The 13,274-nt window shown below is 49.4% G+C and overlaps 1 protein-coding gene across 1 annotated transcript in view; it reads left to right on the top strand.

Annotated features, from left to right (window-relative positions):
* Positions 1 to 3,656: 3,656 nt before the first annotated feature.
* Positions 3,657 to 13,274, top strand: part of GPR68 (G protein-coupled receptor 68) — a 32,271-nt gene continuing 22,653 nt past the window's right edge. The window contains exon 1 of the mRNA XM_009428290.3: positions 3,657 to 3,958. The gene's annotated coding sequence lies outside the window, so the exon portion shown is untranslated. The remainder of the gene's footprint in view (positions 3,959 to 13,274) is intronic.

Raw genomic sequence — 13,274 nt, 5'->3', positions numbered from 1 at the left:
CTTTGGTTGCTTCCGCATCTTGGCTGTTGTAAATAGCAGAGTCACTGATGTGGGCAGAGCCTTCGGTGGGAGATGCTGGGTGCTGATCACAAGTGAGAGCAAGATGGTGTCAGTTGAGACGGCCGTTTCAAGCTGCTGAAGTCTTGCTCCTTTTATAGTCACAGAGTCTTCTGGTGAGGACTGATAGTGGAGAGTGTGCTTGTTTATGTCCTTATCTGGTTGGATGAGACTTTATTGATCAGGTAAGACATGCGGTCCCTGTTGGCGAAGTGCCATATTAAATGTAAGATGGAGTCTTTTTCTAAGATGGAGTTACTTATGTCGAAGGTGCTCTATACCCATACCCAGCCCTTTGCAGACTAGGTCCTCTCTACAGGCTCCCCTCAAGGCACACCCAGCCCCCTGATCATACTTCATCAAGCCCAGGCATACCCACAACTTTAATTACCACCTATTCCCAGAAGGCCCAAACTTGTATCTCCAGTCCCCACCTCTCCTCCAAAACCCCAGATCTGGATTTCCAACTTGCACGTCCCAAACGCACCTCAAATTCAACATGCCCAACACAGCTCACCATCCTCCCCCTCCAAAGCGAGGCCTCTTTGTATTCCCACCCCCCACACCTGCCCCATACACATCCAGAGGATGCTGGCCTTCCCCTCACTCTCCCCCGTGTCCTGTTACTCCATCAGCTGCTTTCAACGCTAAGACCCTGCTCACCTCCACAGCCAATCCCAAGCCACAGCCCCCTTCAGCAGTACCATGGGATCCTGTGGCTAAGACAGCACCCTGGATCACGCCCCCTCCTGAGTTCCAGGGCCCCACCCTCTGCGCTGGTGTGGTGTGTGACCTGGTGGCTGGGAAATACCCAAGTTGCAGCTGGATATGCTTTTTTTTCCTTCTGAGACAGGGTCTTACGCTGTCCCTCAGGCTGGAGTATAGTAGTATGACTACGGCTCACTGCAACCTCAAGTGATCCTCCTGCCTCAGCCTCCTGAGTAGCTGGGACTACAGGCACATGCCACCACACCTGGCTAATTTTTTATTTTTTGTAGAGACGGGGTCTTGCTACATTGCCCAGGCTGGTCTCAAACTCCTGACCTCAAGTGATCCCTCGACCTTGGCCTCCCAAAGTGTCAGGATTACAGGCGTGAGCCACCACACCTGGCCAGAGTTTGACTCTTTATCATCAGTAACAATTTATAAATAATAAAACATACAATAACAATTATTGTAAAATCCATACAACCAATTGATTCTTGCAGAAAGCTCATTGATTTTTTTGCTGGTGTATTTGTAGCCAACCTAGGCTTGCAACTGACAAATGAGCATAGCTTCAACACAAATGTGGTTGATAATTTCTTTCACGTTAACATGTAAGATGAAAGGGAAACAAATCAAAGATGTATGTCAGAACTTCACTGAAAACATGAGTAACTTTGTTTAATCAAGTGGTAGTTTCTGAATGCTGAACAAATATTTCCTCAATTTTTTGTACTATTCCTATTATAATGGCTACAGATGCAACACACTTTTTTAAAAATTGAGATATAATTTACATACCATAATATTGACCCAAGGCATCTTCTCTATTATTCTTAAGTCTAGAGACACTAGACAATGAAAAAAAACATAAATCAAGCCCAAGTTTATAACATTTACCAATTTCTGTGGTATAAGTACTCTCACCATGGCCAACGTCAAGCTGCCAGCACTGAACACATCACTTAACACGGAACTGATCTCAATCTTTGAGATTAAAAAATCTCAGGTTTTTTTATTTATTTTTTTGAGATGGAGTCTCACTCATCGCCCAGGCTGGAGTACAGTGGCACGATCTCGGCTCACTGCAACCTCCGCCTCCTGGGTTCAAGCAATTCTCTGCCTCAGCCTCCTGAATAGCTGGGATTACAGGCGCCCACCACTACGCCGGGCTAATTTTTCTATTTTTAGTAGAGACGGGGTTTCACCATCTTGGCCAGGCTGGTCTTGAACTCCTGACCTCATGATCCACCCGCCCGGGCCTCCCAAAGTGCCGAGACTGTACAGTTGTGAGCCACTGTGCCTGGCCTCAATTTTTTTAAAATCGAGATATAATTTATATATCATAATATTCACCCAAGACATCTTCTCTATCATTCTTAACAGGTATACATGACAGCCTTCAGAATAAAGACTAGACCCCCTCCAGTGAAGTCCAGAAACTTATATACTACCTCGAGGTTACAGACAGAATGGGGGCTTGGGTCCTGGCAGAACAGGTTATGGGAGAGGGAGAAGAATTCTATTGAGGGATTATAAATGATTACTAGGGAGAACGATTGGATGGGGAACAGAAAGTAACTTGTAAAATTCTTTGGAATTTATATGATCCTTGGAAACAGTCACTGTCTTGAAAAAGGGTCTGTTCAGATGTGGTTACATTCTGGGTCTCCTTTGCTGTAAAGGGTAATGAGATAACAGGGGGACGAACAAGAACAACTGTTCTCCTTGGTGATTCAGTCCTTTCTTTTTGTAGAAGGGGGAAAGTTTCTTCCAGTTTATTGATCTCTAAGGGTGTTGAATTCAAAATACTCACTATACCAGGGAGCTATATTTTGGGGTGAAATATTTGGGGATTTCCTTCACCAGAAAGAGATGTACCTCATGGTGTAATATCACCACCATACAAATACAATAGGTGTAACCTGAAAGCATGGGTAAAAGTAAAATAATTAGGAAGTGGGGAGTCTTGAGTGTTACCTTTGCTTTTCATGTAAGTTACTTGATGGTAGGTTTACATAAGTTAATTGTTAATAATGGCTGTGCTGAACAACTGGCTTGCAAAATTCCTGGAAATTCACAGATGTGCTTTCACACGCCAGCACAGGTCGGCTTGGCACAGGGAGCACCACCTCTTAGGGATGGGCTGCAGGGGAAGAGTCTGAATGATTGAGCAGAAATAACCAAAGGTGAAGAAGGAACGAGAAGAGAAGAGAAGCTAGGTAGGGGCTTTGCGGAGCTGACCGTCCTAAGGTGCACGCAGCTATGCCAGCCTCTGGCTGTCTCCTAGGCCATTTCCCTCTCATTTCTGCCCTCCCAGCCCCATGAAAGGCCTCAGAGAGAGGGGTACCAGGTGTGCAGGATGGTCACAGGGATCCGATTCCAAAGGTCTGCTGAGGCAGGCCCAGTGGCAGGCTCAGAGCAGAACAACCCAGCCGCCTCAGACTCAGCTGCCCCCAAACTCACCCTGGAAGAGCCTAGGTTTGAGAGACGTGGTTTTCCCGCACAAGGCACAGAGAATGGCCACTCGGGCTTGTCTGGAGGCTGGGAAACTCTGTCCCGGCTTCTCTCTCACCTTCCACCCTCCCTCCTTGCCCTTCTCCAGAGACAGCAGAAAGAGTCCGCCAGGGGAATGACAGACCCCAGGCCCGGGGGCAAGCCCGTCACCTCTCCATCCGTATGGGGTACAATGGTCTCCACCGGGCAGAGTCCATAGCCCGAAGTCAAGCGCAGAAATGTCCCCTCTCCAAGCTCCGGCCTTTTGGCCCAGCCCCACGAAGTTGGGTTCATCGTGTCACATCTGAGCGCAGAGGCAGAACCAGCTACCTGCTCCCCATCTCCCCTCCCACAAAGAGACCACAAATAGATAGGGGCAGGGATCCAGCCCGCCCGGCCGCAGGGAGGGAAACCTGGGCCCCTCGAGCCCCGGGGGGAGGGAGGTGCCCTAGGAGCTGTCCTGGGAGCCGCACCCTCCCCAGGCCGGTGGGGGGTGCAGGTGCCCTGCTGTCCGGCGGGGCCTGGACTCTGTCCCCGTGGCGGGGTGGGCGGCGGAGCCTCCGCCTCCCGCCCGAGGACTCCGCACGGCGAGCTCCGCGCCGGTCCCGCCACGCCCCGCAGGCGCCGTCCCCGCGGCCACTCCCTCCCGCGGGCCCAGCCGAACCGCGGCCGCGCTTCCTGCACCCGGGACCCGACAGAGGTGAGTGCGCCGGGCGGCCGGGGCGAGGGTTGACGGCGGCGCCAGCGCGGGGACGCACCCGGGAACGGCTGACCTTCAGCGAGGCCGGCTCCCCGCCAGCTACCGGGGCGGAAAATTCAAATCCAATCTGTGGAATAAAGGCCTTCGGGGGAAGTGGAGCAGGAGAAGGACTGGGGTAGGTCTCTGTGCTAGGATAGGATACAAATGGATGGGGCTCTTCGGGCCCAGGGACTTCCCACCCTGAGGGTGTCATGGAGTGGCGTCTGGGGGGACGCCAGGCCAGAGGGGCTCCCTTGCCCAGGGTTCCTGGAGTGGGGGCAGATCTCAAAAGTCCAGCACTGTCCAGACCCAATGAGGACATGACCTTTCACAGGTCAGCTGCAGCTGAGGCACCGAGAGGAACACTACGGGAGGAGTCCAAGGACCCGGGCCCAGGCGGGAGGTCTGGGCTCCGTGGCAACTCTTAAAGCTGGGGAAATGCTATTCCACCCGGGCCCAGAGAGAGGAGAGAGGTGAGAGGAGGAGGGAGGGGCACACTAATATTTACTGAATGCCTGCCTGGTGCCAGGTACTTCTCACACATTATTTAACTGCCTCGTTTTATCCTTCCATCTTCCCTCATTCATTTATTCAGCAAAACGGGCACTCTGCTGGGCTTTGGCCTGAGCTGGAGGGAGCTGGTCACTGCCCATGTAATTCACACTCTACATGGGAGACAGACTGTAATTCAGAGCGACCGCACGCTACATGGGAGACAGACTATAATTCAGAGTGACCGATGGGAGGTCTGCACTGCTTCTCCTTCTTGCCCAAGATGATCAAAATCAAACTAAGTGGCCCCCAGCAATACACTCCTGGGCCAATGAGCCCCCACCATCAACATTCAAGGGCCCCTTCTGTATCCACAGCATCACACAAACCAGTCACTGAGAGAAGTCCTAGGATACCTCTTAGTCACTTTTGGGTTTCAGTTCAGAATCACCTCTTCCAGGAAGGCTTCCCTGACTTCCTGCCCTCCAGACCAGGTGCTTTTTACTTTGGCTCCTGAGGCGTGGCTCCTCCCTGCCCATTATCCTCCAATCATAGCTGTTATCAGAATGTTGTTCTTGCTGTATTCATCCTGGTTTTCCCTTCTAACCAGTTTCCAAAAATCTCAGCCCCTCAAGTTCCATGTCTAGTATATACATCATGTTTTTATTTGAATATTTTACCTTGGGAGCTGGATTACCGCAGGAGCTCCACTCAAAAAATGGAAACTCGAAACTTATGTCTTACCATCACTATTTTCAGATTCCATCTGTGCTCCTCAATTTCCTGGGCAGAGTTCATCATTTCCAGGCCCCTGTGGTACCAATTCTGTTACCTCCGACTGACCCCTGGGGCTCCTGACTGAGGAGAGAGAGCAGATAGTAACCTGCCTTCTAAAGAAAGTAGCTCCACTTCCAGCTCTCGAAGACTCTCAGCCACCAAATGCTCTCCCTCTAACCCCAGTTCCTACTCCCCGCCCCGCCCCTCCCCGCTGCCCCGTACTGACAGTGTGTGTTGGGGGGTGGAGATTGCAAGGTGGAGGGGGCTGCTGTTGGTGGAAGTCCTGATTAGGGAGTGGAGTCAGGCCCCACCACTAAAGAGGACCTAGACCCAGTGGTCAATTCCAAGGCAAGGGGGAAAATCCCACTCTTGGTTCTATTACATAAATATATTATTTTTTAAAACAAAATTACAATCTACTTCCAGAAATAGAAAATCAGTACCCCTTGCCACAAAAGGAAGGTAATTAAACAAATAAAAGCGAGGGACTAGGCAGAAGTGTTATTAAACTTTAGCACCTGTGAACATACCTGAGGCCTGCTCTCTAGGCTAAAAAAGGAGATGAGCAAGAATGAGAGTGGTGTTAAAGCACCCACGTGAGGCTTTCTCCTTAGTGTAATAAGACAGATTAAGAAAGGATTGGGACCGGGTGTGGTGGCTCACGCCTGTAATCCCAGCTTTGGGAGTGGATCACTTGAGGTCAGGAGTTTGAGACCAGCCTGGCCAAACACGGTGAAACCCCCGTCTCTACTGAAAATACAAAAGTTAGCCGGGCGTGGTGGTGCACGTCTGTAATCCCAGCTACTCTAGAGGTGAGGCATGAGAATTGCTTGAACCCGGGAGGCAGAGGTTGTAGTGAGCAGAGATCGCGTCACTGCACTCCAGCCTGGGTGACAGAGCAAAACTCCGTCTCAAAAAAAAAAAAAAGGCTCTGACGGGAATAACAAAAATAATCATTGCAGTCAGCACCTGCTGAGTGCAGAGAGCCCAGCAGTGCCTGGAGTGACATAAAACAAACTTTCAGTTAATCTTGTTATCAACTAAAGGGCTACTTCTTCCAGGAAGTCCACCCTGATGTGCCCCTTCACAAGCTAAACCTCTCCTGCTGTAACGCTTGCCATGTTTCATTGCAATGGCATATTGTCTTCCACTCCTGAGTATAAATTTCATAAGAACAACCACTAGAGCCAGGTGCGGTGGCTCACGCCTGTAATCCCAGCACTTTGGGAGGCTGAGGCGGGCGGATCACCTGAGGTCAGGAGTTCAAGACCAGCCTGACCAACATGGCGAAACCCTGTCTCTACTAAAAATACAAAATTAGCTGGGCCTGGTGGCGGGTGCCTGTAATCCAGCTACTTGGGAGGCTGAGGCAGGAGAATTGATTGAACCTGGGAGGCAGAGGTTGCGGTGAGCCAAGATCATGCCATTGCACTCCAGCCTGGGCAACAAGAGCAAAACTCCATCCCAAAAAAAAAAAAAAAAAAAGAACAACCACTAGGTCTATCTTGTTCACCTCACTGTCCTGGCACCGGCTTCACCCTGGCCCCACAGCCTAGAGCACAGGTGTTAAATGAGCTGATGAACAAATAATGAATGAATAATTGAGTGAGCCTCCCTGACTTCCAATTATGCCTTTCTTTCCTTCTCTCTGCCCTCCTCCCTGTCCTTATCCAAACCCTCCATCCTTCAAGGCCCTGCCAGGGGTCCGGCTTCTCCAGAGGCCTTTTTAAACCAACAGATCCACCCTAAGCCCTCTTGCCCCAGAATATTCCATCGCTGGCAATACGCATACCCAGGGCACATTCAGTTCCATGGTCTGGTGTGTTCCCCACACCTCCAGAGGGCAGGGGCTGTGGGTGACACTTAAACCACAGGTGCTCAGGAAACACTGAGGAGTGACTCCACATGGTCCAGCCTCCAAGTACGGAGCTGTGTTGAGTCTCAACAGCTGTATTAGTTTCCTGTTGCTGTGGAACAAATTACCACCAACTAACTTAGTATCTTAAAACAACACACATTCATTATTTTAGAATTCTAGAGGACAGAATAGAGTCTCACGGGGCTAAAACTAAGGTGTTGGCAGGGCCAGCCAGGTCCTTTGTGGAGGACCAGGGGAGACTCCATTTCCTTGCCTTTTTCAGCGTCTCAGGCCTGCCTGCATTTCTTGGCTTGCGGCCCCTCCCATCTTTAAAGCTGACAATGGATGGCGGAGCCTTTCCCTCTCTACATCACTCAAATTTTCTCTTCTGCCTCCTTTTTCCACCCTTGTGATGACATTGGGTCCACTTTGATAACCCAGGATCATCTCCCCATCTCAAAATCTCTATCACATTTGCAAAGTCCATTTAATGTGTAAGGTAACATGTTCACAGGTACCAGGGATTAGAATCCAGTCATCTTTTTTTTTTTTAACAGAGTCTTGCTCTGTTGCCCAGACTGGAGTACAGTGACACAATCTCGGCTCACTGCAACCTCTGCCTCCCGGGTTCAAGCGATTCTCATGCATCAGCCTCCCAAGTAGCTGGGACTACAGGCATGCACCCCCACGCCCAGCTAATTTTTTTTTTTTTTTTTTTTTTTTTTAGTAGAGACAGGATTTTGCCATGTTGGCCAGGCTGGTCTCAAGTGATCCGCGCGTCTCGGCCTCCCAAAGTGCTGGGATTACGGGTGTGAGCCACCGCATCCAGCCAAGGCCACATTCATCTTTGAGGGCTGTTGTTCTGCCTACCACAGTAGTAGCTGTCCCTTGTAGTCACAGGACACACTGGCTGGTGGAATATTCCTAGTAGCTGACATTTACTGCTCCAGGCACATTACATGACACTCCATGAGTTAGGTGCCATCATTGTCATTTTACAGATAAGGAACAGAGGTTAAATAACTTGGCATGTGGCAGAGCTGGGATTTGAACCTAGGCAGTGGGGCTCCAGGGTGCACCTTCCTGGCCTCTTGGCTACACTGCCTCTCTGGCACCATTGTTGCCCTCAAGATGCCTGGAACAGGCCAAGAAGATCTGAAGCCCAGCTCAGGAGGAGAATTTTCTCCAAGGTTTTCTAGGTAAGGCCCCTGTCTAGGCTACAAATTCTCTGCCAGTGGTCTCTCATTTCAGCCCTTTCTCACCCTCCCACACCATCCACACTCTATTATAGGCACCTAAGCCGTGATCCAAGAGGGCTGGAGGGAGAACTGCCAATGGTTTTCTTCAGGGGTCCCAGGCAGTTAAGGCTGGAAAAGTTGCTGTGTGCCAAATACCACTCACATCCATCCCTGTCCTCCCCCAGCACCCACATACCAAGTCACGTGAGCCCCACAGGAGGCAAATCTTATGTAGCAAATCAAAGAAAAGTAATCACCATTTACCCAGCTCACTGCCACAAAGAAGCCTGCACCCTTAAATGAGATTGGAACACATACGCCTTCCATGGGCATCGGGGGAAGAAGGGATGGCTTAACATTTATTAATTGAGCATTACTAGGGTCAGGCACAGTTCTAAGCGTTTTATACTTACTAACTCAGTTAATACAACAACCCTGTGCAGTACTGTTTTGTTGTTGTTGTTGTTGTTGTTTTGTTTTGTTTTTGTTTTTGAGACGGAGTCTTGCTCTGTTGCCCAGGCTGGAGTGCAGTGGCAGGATCTCGGCTCACTGCAACCTCCACCTCCTGGGTTCAGCGATTGTCCTGCCTCAGCCTCCCGAGTAGCTGAGATTACAAGCGGGCACCACCATGCCTGGCTAAGTTTTGTATTTTTAGTAGAGACAGGGTTTCACCATGTTGGCCAGGCTGGTCTTGAACTCCTGGCCTCAAGTGATCTGCCCGCCTCAGCCTCCCAATGTGCTGGGATTACAAGCATGAGCCATCGTGCCTGGCCCAGTACTTATTATTATTATACTCAGTACTTATTATTATAATAATACTCAGTATTATTCCCATTTTACATATCAGGAAACTAAGGCACAGAGAGAACGTCACTTGTTTATGGTCACATAACCAGTAAGTGGAGGAGCCAGGATTGGGGCTGTTCTCCCTAAGCAGGGAACCAAGGCAGAGGCTGACCAGAGCTGAATAGCCCCAGCCTGGGCCATGCTACTTCCGTCAACAAAGCCCCCTCTTGTGCCTTCACAGCATAACCTGTTGTTTTTGGACCTGGCAAGGCTGGTTTCCTGGTTTCTATGTCAACCACACTTCCATTTAATTAATTTATTTCCATTCCTTTTTTCTTCTTCTTCTTTTTTAAATAGAGACAGATTCTTGCTATGGCTATGGCTACAGTCTTGCCCAAGCTCTTCTTGAAGCCCTGGCCTCAAGTGATCCTCCCACCTCAACCTCCCAAGGTGCTGAGATTACAGGCATGAGCCATCACGCCCAGCCTTCAACCAGATTTCTTGACAGCACCTTTATATGTGATTCTTACACCAATCTTCATTGTTAACCCCATTTTAAAGAAGCAGAAACCAAGGCCCAGGGAGGCTACATAACTTGCCAGAGCTCTCAGAGCCAAAAAGCAACAGATGTGGAATTCAAACCCGGGCATTCAGATGCCCAAGTCCCCTGCACTCCCACTCTCCCAAACTGCCTCAGCCTGAGCAAGCCCAACCTGAAGCCTTCCTCCTGGAGTCCAAAGTCCAGCCAGGAATGTGACATGGGCTCCCCAGCCCTCCAGATGTGTGTGCTCACACTTTGTCTGGACTTGTTCCTCCTTGGCCTTCGAACGTTCTGCCCTCAGATGTCCCCATTAGTCACAGTCTGTCTGACAGCCCTCGGATTAGCTGGATGGGAGCAGACGCAACTTTGTGGTGGTCATCAGGTTGTCCCATTCATCAGCTCAGGCCTGAGCCTGCTGGAGTGTGGTCATTGCCAGAAACAATAACTCTTAGGAAAGAAAACCAGCCTCTTTCTGCCTGAAACTGTCCTGAGAGGTGCTTGACTCAGCATCGGCAATTATTTCCCAGAAGGAAAGTTACCGACCTGATTCGGCAGCCGCGTGCTCCGCTCTAGAAAGCTCATGGTGACGGGAAGCACAGGACGGGGTGGATCAGCAAGAGAAGGCTTGGCCCTGAGCAGAGACTGAGATGAGCTGGCGCTAGAACCGAGGGAGGAAGTAGGGACTCATTCTGTTGTTTAGGGGATAAAGAGAGATTTCCGCTAAGGCTAGCCAGCTGTGCTAATTGGAAGAACGAAGTGGAAAAACAGTGATTTTCAAAAGTAGATAATCTGTGCACATTCTGAAATATATGCACATTTTTCCATTAGTATGAGTTTGCAGTGAGGGTGTATCTGATGCATCCGTTTCTGTATCAGTCAGACTCAGCAGGAAGCAGACGGCACCCTCAAGCAGGGTAACTGATGAGAGTTTAACACAAAGGTGTGGACAGGGCTAAGGGATGGTGCCACACGGTGGGACAGGCATGCCTCAGGAGCTGTTACTAGCCCTGGGCTTGCAGGAAGAAGGGAGAGACAAGTGCAGGACAGGGACTCCAACAGGAACTGAGCTGACATCTTCAGCCGAGGGAGGCAGCCAACCTGAAGTGACCCTGGCAGAGTGGATAAATATTCCTGGGTCTTCACTCTCCTCCCATCCTCTGATCTCCAGTTAGTGCTTCCTATCACCCAAATCTAACAGATGCTGGAAGGCAGGGTGCCGGGTGACATCATCCTTAGAGTAGGGGGATGGAGACTGGATCTGGATAGGTGGATAGAAAGTACGCAGCACATTGCTGGTGCAGGAGCCTCTTTCACACATTCCTTTGGCTGCCATTTTCTGGACACCTGCAGTGTGTCACTCTGGGTTTGACACTGGGGAAATGCAGTGAATGAGCTGTCCTCAGGCTCTGTGTAGAGATTCTGCCTTTACAGATGCCAAGATAAAAAGAAAATCCCACAAGTGACTGGAAAAGAAGAAATGGATGCAAACATCACTGGTACTGGGGGTGGTGAATTTCAGACCATGTCTCTGGAGCCCAGCCCAATGTGGGAGATAATTTCTGTGGGCGAGACAGATAGTTATTAGTGCAGCATTTCCAATCAGCATTTCAAAAGCGTAGGTCATAATTTACATTCTCTAGGCTCAGGAAGGTTCTGGAAGACAATATGTGCTTAATTTACCATTAGTGAGCTGTTTTGTTGCTTGTAAAGCTAGGTTTTATTTACAAAACAACAAATTCTGCTGTCTCTGCCAAGGACTGGACATCTTGACACCAAGAAACATAGCAAAATCCAGTCAAAAGTGACTTTGCAAGCAGTATGATGAATTTCTATATGGTTCTCCAGCTCCAGCATTTTCTTAGGGAAAGCATGGCCAGAAATGCCCAAGTCTGTATTTTGGCAACAGCCCAAGCTTCTCAGACTCCACTGGCCAGTTCCAGATCTTTAAGTAACTATAATAAGAGCCATGCTGTCTGTCTCTAAAAAGTGAAGCATGAATCAAAAGTGAGTTTGTTTTAATTTAACAGCATTGAGACTGTGAAAGGCACTGGATATGTTTAGGCACCTGTAAACGGAGAATGTGGGGTGAAAAAAGAGAGGCATAGCTGGGTGCGATGGCTCACGCCTGTAATCCCAGCACTTTGGGAGGCTGAAGCAGGCAGATCACTTGAGGCCAGGAGTTTGAGACCAGCCTGGCCAACACGGTAAAACCCCATCTCTACTAAAAATACTAAAAATTAGCTGGGTGTGGTGGCACACATCTGTAATCCCAGCTACTTAGGAGGCTGAGGCATGAACATTGCTTGAACCCAGGAGGCCGAGATTGTAGTGAGCCGAGATCATGCCACTGCACTCCAGCCTGGGTGACAGAGGGAGACTCTGTCTCAACAAAAGAAAAGAAAAAGAGAGGCAGGAGACAGGGCCACCAAGTACTGGCACACTGTGCCAACTCCAGGGACCACCAACTGATAGATTGCAGCATGCACGGCACCCTTGAGGTTGTGCAGTGTGGTAGCCCTGGCAGGATTCATTCTGTAATACATTTTCTACAGGGCATGCTCTGTACTCCTGATAGTCAGAGTCCTCGATCTGGCAACTGACAATGAGCTTTAAAACAGCCCACCTCTTTCCTAGAGAGATAAGACGAGGCAGAACAGAATCATTGGAAGAAACAGCTTCAGAGTCAGAACTCCTGTCAAGTCCTGGCTCAGTCACTTGGGAATTGAGTGGCCTCAGGCAATTTATGAAACCTCAGTTTCCTGATCTGTGAAATGGAGAGAATAAAACTACTTGTTTTGGAGATGAAAAGAGATCATGCACAGGCACTAAGGACACAGGAAGCATTTACAAGATAAGAGCGATTGAGCCTGCAGTGAGCCACCACTGTACTCCACTGTACTCTGGGGGACAATAAAGTGAGACCCTGTTTCAAAAATAAATAAATAAATAAATAATAAATGATAAGAGCTGCAAATAAGAGGATATTTGGAATGTCCAATGACAGTGATAATAACAGCTAACATCTATTGAACCCTCATGTGTGCTGGGCATTGAGCTAAGGGCTTTACTTGGTTTAACTCATGTAATCATCTTAGCCCTCATTTGAAGATGTGTCTCCATTTCACAGATGGAAACAGGCACAGAGAGGTTAAAAGACTTGTCCAGGGTCACCCTACTAGTGCGTAGTACAACTGGGATTCAAATGCTGACACTGGCTTTCAACGCCAAACTCTTCACAACTACATTCAGTTTGGCAACTTTTAGAAAGCAGATGTGAATTTTTATGGCATAGTCAACCCAGAAAATTCCATGTGTGAGGACTTTCTAAGGAGGAATTTCAAAATGAAGACCAGCAGAGGAGGCTTATCCAGCCTCTTAGCCTGCTGGGATGTTGCTGGGGTAGTGCCCAGTGAGAAAAGCAAATCCTCCCGCCTCCACACTCCCTGTGCCTCTCTCTGCCTCCTCCTGCTCCCCGGCCTTCCCCCGCTAGGGCACCTTCTGCCCTCTTACCCACTGTCCATCCTTCCGGAGATTCACCTAGAGGCTGTCACACCGTGTGGAGCACTGAGCCACCTAGAGGGGTTA

This window comes from Pan troglodytes, chromosome 15 (genome assembly GCF_028858775.2).
Source record: "Pan troglodytes isolate AG18354 chromosome 15, NHGRI_mPanTro3-v2.0_pri, whole genome shotgun sequence".
NCBI classification, from domain to species: Eukaryota; Metazoa; Chordata; class Mammalia; order Primates; family Hominidae; genus Pan; species Pan troglodytes.
Note: the sequence above shows the minus strand (reverse complement) of the source record. Positions and strands in the feature narration are given on the sequence as shown.